The sequence below is a fragment of the Rhinolophus hipposideros genome (assembly GCF_964194185.1).
Source record: "Rhinolophus hipposideros genome assembly, chromosome: 8".
Lineage (NCBI taxonomy): Eukaryota > Metazoa > Chordata > Mammalia > Chiroptera > Rhinolophidae > Rhinolophus > Rhinolophus hipposideros.
The window spans coordinates 23,557,135-23,564,790 of record NC_138054.1 but is presented as its reverse complement, the minus strand read 5'-3'; positions in this window follow the sequence as shown (position 1 = coordinate 23,564,790).

Here is a 7,656-nt window from a genome sequence, read left to right as displayed (position 1 = left end):
ACATAAGCCCTAATGCATCTTTTGGAGCAAAAATTAATATAAGACCCGGTCTTATTTTAGGGGAAACATGGTAGACAAACTGGATAACCATATTAAAAACAATTCTTAATTCATATATTGCATCACATAAGAATAACTATTTCAAAGTAGATTATAGACTTGAATGTAAAATCTAAAGACACAAAACTTCTAGAAGGACACAAAGGAGAAAATCATGTTATTTTGGACTATGCAGAAGATTTCTTAGGTGTGACAGCAAAAATGGAAACCATAAAGGAAATAAATTGCTAATTCTGATCTTGTCAAACAGATGACTGTCTGCTCCTTGAAAGATAATTAAAAGACAAACATAGAAAAGACAAATCATATATTGATTACAGAACTAGTATTCAGAATATATACAGGACGTTCAATACTTAATGATAGTAAGAAAAACAACCCAATAATATAATGAACAAAATGTTTGAGCAGCTACTTACTTAGAAATATCTGTGGATGATAAATAAGCATATAAAAAGAGGCCCAACATCATTAGTCGGTAGGAAAATACAAATTAAAACCACAGTGAGATGCTAGTACACGTCTGTTAGGAGAGCAAGCAAAACAAAACAAAACTGACACTACCAAGTGCTAACAAGGATGGAGAGCAACTAGAACGCTCATGTATCATGGATGGGAAGATAAAATGGTACAAACATTTGGGGAAACATTCAATGTTTCTAATAAAGTTAAACACACACTTACCACATGACTCAACAATCTCTATCCTATGTATTTATCCAAGAGAAATGAAGATTTATATTCACACCTGCACCCAAATGTTAATAGCAGCTTTATTCAAGCTAGCCAAACTGGAAATGATCCCAATGCCCCTCCACTGGGGACTGAAGAAATAAACTGGGTTGCATCCAGACAATGAACTGCTACTTAGCTTCTGATACAATCAAAAACATGGACGGATTTCAAGTGCATTATGCTAAAGGAAAGAAGCCAGACTCCAAGGGCTACATAGTGTATGATTTCATTTATATGACATTTTTCATAAAACCCAAACTATCAGCGGTCACCAGGGAATAGAGGAGTTAGTTTCAAAGAGAACAGGAGGAATCTTTTGAAGTGATGATTATCTTCATTGAGGCGATGTGTGTCTTACACAAGTATGTGTTTGTCAAACTTACAGAACTGCACACTAAAAAGGGAGAATTTTACTATATGTATGTAAATTATATTTTAATGAAAACAAAAAGATCTAAACACAACCTTAGGAAGATAAGGAAGTTGAAAATATAATAAAGCATATGAATAGAATTTAGTAAAACACTATGGCTATAAAAAAAAGGACCATCAGTTCTTAGATGATCTTAGACTAAAAAAATAGTGGTCAATTTGTATCAAATCAGTATATAGGCTAAATAGGAGAATGATAGAGGCAAAAGAAAATTAATATCTAACTCTAATAACAAGTCATCAGGAGCCATACCATACACGTATTTACAAAAATATATTCTTGACAACCAAATGACTCAATACTATAAAAATGAAAGGAAGGAAAATGTTTATATCAGTATGGATTAAATTAAGTCAGATTAATCTATTAAAGCTGTGAAAGAAACTTAAATGTCATGTAGAACAGTGAGTAATGTTAAAGACTGAATGAGGGTATGTGGGATGCACACAGTGTAAGGAAAAGATAGGGACTTGAAAATTTCTATTGGCTTGTTAACCTGGAACTGGGTGGCACCCCCATGTTTCTCTATCCTCGTCGTAATCAGGATAAGGCCAATAGAACAACATTCCGTTTTTATTACCAGTTCCAGAACCAGGCCACATCACCAAGATGGATGGCCACACCCTGATTCCTGATGATTACAAAGCAGTTACTTAGTATCCAGATATCTGCTAAGGTTGCCAAGGAAAACCAAAGGCTTCCATGACTGTTCCTCAGCAGCAAACACAAAAGCACAAAAGCCTCACCTCTGCTCCATTTTCTCCTTGGAAGTCTCACCCCATTGCATCATTCTACTGAAACCTGAAATACATTAGGATTACTAGCTGTCAGCAGTTCTACAGACTATAAGCTTTAGCTTTCTAGCTCTCTGCACATGTGCACATCAAAAGTTGGAAAGTGGATGTTGAGCACAATCTGCTACACGCATCAAAAACATCTAATTTGTTCTCTCTCTCTCTATGTATACATACCTACACAGGGAAATACATATATACACATACACATATGTATACACGTACGTGTACCTGATGAGGCTGTGTTTAATGACCAATGAGGAGAATCTAAATACACATCAATATGAAACCAGTTAAATAATGAAAAACTACACATTACTTGAAAATAATGAGGAAGGAAATGTAAGGACAAATAAAATATGCCCTAGATATATTAAGTGAAAAAAATGAAGTTGAAAAATAATGAACATATTTGTGATTCATGTATAAAGATGATAGTAATATTAATGGTGAATATGTTAATACTCAAGAAAAGCAGTGTAAGTATAGCCATCAAATTAGAGTGGTTATTTCCAATCTGTGAAATTTTCAGAGGTTTTTGTGTTCAAGTTATGTTAGGTAACATCTGGACTCGTATTTAATTAAGCTTTGTATAATTACAATTTGAAAAGTAAAGCTACAAAATTAAGGTGGTAAAACTACTAGATAATTAAAATAGATTATTTTTAAGATTCACTCCATATATAATATGATTACTTTGGCCTATGAGTCTCCAAGCAGATTGATGTAAGTTTGAGATCCTGACCATTAAGAAGAACAGTCTCGTACAAGAGAATTTCTGGGTAATTGAATGGTAGAATATCTGCATTTGAATCAACCCTGTCATTTCTTCAGCAAGCCACATAATATAGTTGAGGCACAGTTTTCTCACTTATAAAATGAGAGGGATAGCAATTCATAGAATGCTGCTCAGAGGATGAGATCAGACGATGTCAAGATCAAATCGAAAACTAAAAACCAGTATATTGTTAATGAAATACATAAAACCTTTTTGAAGACCTGTGACCACACTTCTTCAAAAGCTATCTCTGAAAATTTTCAAAAACTGAAAATGCATAGATACCCTGAGATAGTCTATATAGGACGCAGACAGCCGGCTGACCGCCAACTCCATGGCTGAGGACAATGCAGTATTTATCACAGAAGAGCATCAAAGCTTATTCATATCCATAGCTTTGCTAAATATTGCAAAATTGCTCTCCAAGGAAGTTTATCTATATACTCCCACGACCAGAGTATGAGACTTCCCTTTCTCTGTATCTTCTCAAAACGCTTTTAATTTTTGCCATTCTGATGGATGTTAAATTATGTTTCAGTACTTTAATTAGTATTTCTCTGATTACTCATAGAATTGAGCTTATTTATGTTTCTTTTGGCCATTTGAGTTTCCTCACTTGGATAGTTCTTATTCTTAATGATTTCCCATTTCCTATTGGAGTGATTGTCTATTTATTATAAATTTGGAGAAGATAATGGTATAATCTGAATTTTCATCCTCTGTGGGTTAGGTAGTTATCGTTTATAGATTAGGTAGTTGCAGATATATTCTTTTAAATGGTAGCTTGTCTTTTCATTTTTTAAAGTGCAACAGTGTTTTTACTTTTATTTTTTTGTGTGTGTATTTACTTTTAATGCAGTCAACTATATCTGTTTTTTTTTTCTAGTTTTAAATTTTTATGACTTTTCTTAATAGAAAATCATTTCCAGGCCATATACATGCAATATATTTTTTTCTATTTTCCGATAAAAGCTGAATGACTTCGCTTTTCACACTTAAGTTTTAACTCCATTTGTGTTTCAATTTTTGTATGGTAGGAAGTAGGGATCAACTTTTAATTGTCCCGTTTGTATGACCAATTGTTTTAGCAACATACATCTTTTCCATATTGCTTTCTAATTTTATTTCTATTATCTATCAAATTTTCACATGTGTGGGTATGGGTTTTTACTTCACATTTTGTTTCACTTTTTTTTTTTCTCTCCCTGCACTTAATAATATTATGGTTTGTTAAAAGTATGGTTTGTTATCTATTAAGTCTATTCATCTTGTTATCTGACTAGGGCCAGAAATCTCAGGAAACACAATTCTTTTTTTTTTTTTTTTTTTTAATTTATTTATTGGGGTGACAATTGTTAATGAAATGAAATTACATAATTTCAGGTGTACAATTCCGTATTACATCATCAATAAATCCCATTGTGTGTTCACCACCCAGAGTCAGTTCTCCTTCCATCACCATATATTTGATCCCCCTTACCCTCATCTCCCTCCCCCCACCCCCCTTACCCTCTGGTAACCACTAAACTATGTCTGTGTCTATGAGTTCTTGAGGAAACACAATTCTTAGACTGACTTTATTTTTGCCGTTTTAGAGTAAGGGACAAAGGGCAAATTTGAAAGTATTTGAGTTTACACTTTCATAGGTATTTGGTAGGGGAAAGGGATTATGTTGTATCCTCAATTCCTTCCTACTCAGTTCCTTTCTCTTTGAAGAAGAGGCATCAGAAAAAATAGAAAAAAAAGAAGTGAACTTCGATTCAGAATATGTTGGTCCTCTTTTTGGACATATCTTTCTGTTTCCTTTCTTGCAAAAGGTGCATAAAATCAGCACTGTCTACTTTATGAACTATAACCTCAAATGAGGTGATACTTATACTCTATAAATCATTATACTAACACTCTCTATTATGATTATCTTATAAATTCCTTTTTAGAAAGTGGAAGTGAAAAATACTGTTAATTATATACACGCAGATATCTGTGTGTGTGTGTGTGTGTGTGTGATCCTCATGCACTGAGTACCCTTTTTGTACATGGCATGACATGGTGGCTGTAGTACTAGTTGGAGCAACAATGATAGGAATATAGTAATAAAAGAAGTAACATTTAGTAACAGTTTAGCTGCTCAGTCAATTTGCTCCTTAGGATTACATAAAGTATTTTTAAGACCTGATTTCACTGGAGGGTTTAATTTACAGTACTGAAGTGGGGTGGGGAGGCCCCAAATACATTCTTCTCTTGCTTCTCAGTGTTGACAGGATTGGGTGTAAACCCATGGAAGGGGACTTTGAGTTCTTGGCTGGCATCTTTAACAATCTTGAGTGGTTAATTCTATGACAATACTTTGAAATGGTGGCATCCCTTTAGTTTCCTTCTCTGAACTAACCACTGCCCTATCCTCATTATGATTCCCCATCTCTGCATGAATGAGTCCTGCTCCATAGCAGATATGCCTTTGAGTTGGTATTATTAAAGCCCCCTCCTCTGCCCTGCTCTTCCACTCTTGGGAATGGTTCTGCTCTATTTTAAAGGCATAGTATCTTTGCTCACTCTTTGATTTACCACTGTTGATGAATTAGAATGAGAATCACTGACATTTTTCAACTGGGTCTGCAATTTAGTTTGACTAAGCAAGAAAAGAAATATGAAATGAGAGGTTCTCTTTTGAAATGTGTTCAATATTGTGTTCTTTATTACAATGTATGTGACATTTAGTAATGGAAAATAGGAACACCCCCTTCCCACATGGGCCATTTATATAAAGCAAAGAAAATTAAGCTATATGAAAGTGCAATATAGCTTGGTATGTGTCATATGATTCTAATGCTGATTAAATAAAATGTGTTTATAGAGAGCCACAGGGTGCTTTGAACAGAATAGAAGAGAAAGGAGATATTCTGTACCCTTTAGAATAAAAAATAAACGTGATAGGAACCACTGACTTTCTTATTTACTTTTGTGGCTTTCTGAGATTTTTATATATACAAACATTCTTTTTCTCTGTCTGTCTGTCTGTCTGTCTGTCTCTCTCTCTCTCTCTCTCTCTCTTTTTCTTTCTCTCTCTGTCTGTTTCTCTTTCCATACACACACGTACATATACATGTTTGAATGTTAAGATAATAAAATTGGCATATTTATTAAACACACGAAAGAACAGTGGCCAAAGTTTTAATAATTGCAGGCCTGGAATGTGCTTTGTCCAAAACACAATAAATGCATCTTTTTTTCTGGGCCTGCATAATAGACTTAGGCACTCAGAAACTACAGTAACTCTTTCAGACCTTAAGGTTAGAACTCAGTGTACCCCTGGGTCAGTGACGTGGGTTAGTGAGCTTGTTGATTCCACCAGAATTTGTGGAGGGTCTCCTCTCTGCGAGATACTGTAATGTATAGAAAAGCAAAGTCCTGGATTTCTTCAAACTTAAAAGTTGGCAGAATAGGTACAGATTAAAAAAAAAAACAATCCTACTATAAATATTACATGTATTTTTGCAAACTGGTAAATGCTGCGAAGGAGAACTATGATGAGTGATGAGAGACTGTGACAGGGGAATAAAGATCTCTATGGGGAAGTGACATTTAAATGAGAATTGAAAGATGAGGATCAGTTCTCAAAAAATGGTAAAGAATTGATCTGGGAAGAACAGAACTGTGCAAAGCTCTGAAATGGGGAAAGAAATTGTTGTAACGAGGAAGCGGAAAGAAAACTAATGTGGCCTCTGAGAAAGAGTGGAGAGACGTGAGGCTGGCGTGGTAGGTGTGTGGGGGTGCCAAGCATGCTGGGATTTATTAAGGGTTTTGGATGTTTCCCAAGCATAATATGAAATTACTGAAATGTCTCGTGTAATGAAGAATCATAATTAAAGTTAGTTTTTATACTAATAGCTATCATTTCTTGAGTGTTTATTATACATTAGGCTTTGGGCTAAGAGTCTTATCTATACTTAATTCACATTCACAACAACCCAGGAATCATATCCTCAGTGGGGAAAGTGAATCTGAGAACTTAATGCTATTTCAGCTAAAATCAGGTTGCCAGAAATCAGGCAGAGCTGAAATTAGAACTTAGGTCTCTATCTCTGAAGCTCATGCTCTTAATTCCACTAATTGACTTTCTAATGTGCTTAATTAGGCCACTAGTATATATCTCAGGAGGTGGAGAATCAGGCAGTACTTACTTCCGTCTAGGAATTTTCTAGAGCAGTGGCCAGTAATTGTTACTGAAGCAATCTTCTGTGGTTGTATTTAAAGACCAAGTGAAAGGATCCCTCCTGGATGACAGTAACCTTCCAGCTGTGCCTGCTGTTGGTCTGGTTATCATGAGAAAAAAATGAAATGATAATCTCCCTCCAGTTAGCATTTATTTGTGTAATGATCTGTAATTAAATAGCACCTCTAGGGCAACCCTGAAATGGGACTTTCCCAGCTGTTTGGCTTGGTTTGGGCCATTTTTCACAGCCACTATTTCTTCTTTCCAGATTAAAAAAAATGATAATAAGTAATGTTAATCTAAAAACTGCCCCTCATGGCTTTTTCCTTCTTTATCCACAACCTTTCTTCACACTAGCCACTATTATTCTGCCTGAAGGTGGAATTATTTTTATATAGGGCAGAAATCCTATTCTAGATAATTCATTCACAAAATAATGTGTGGGCTCAAATTACTCTGATTTAGTCAATGTTGAAAATATTAACCACTCTGGCTTGGGCCCTTTTTTATTCACTCAGTTGGTTAATCTAAATCTTAATCTGCTTGCTCTTTATTTCAGCTCTTTTTCTTACCCTGATCTCACCCTTTTCTAAATCCGAGTCCACCTTCCTAAATTGACTTTACTCTCCTTTCTCACTGAATG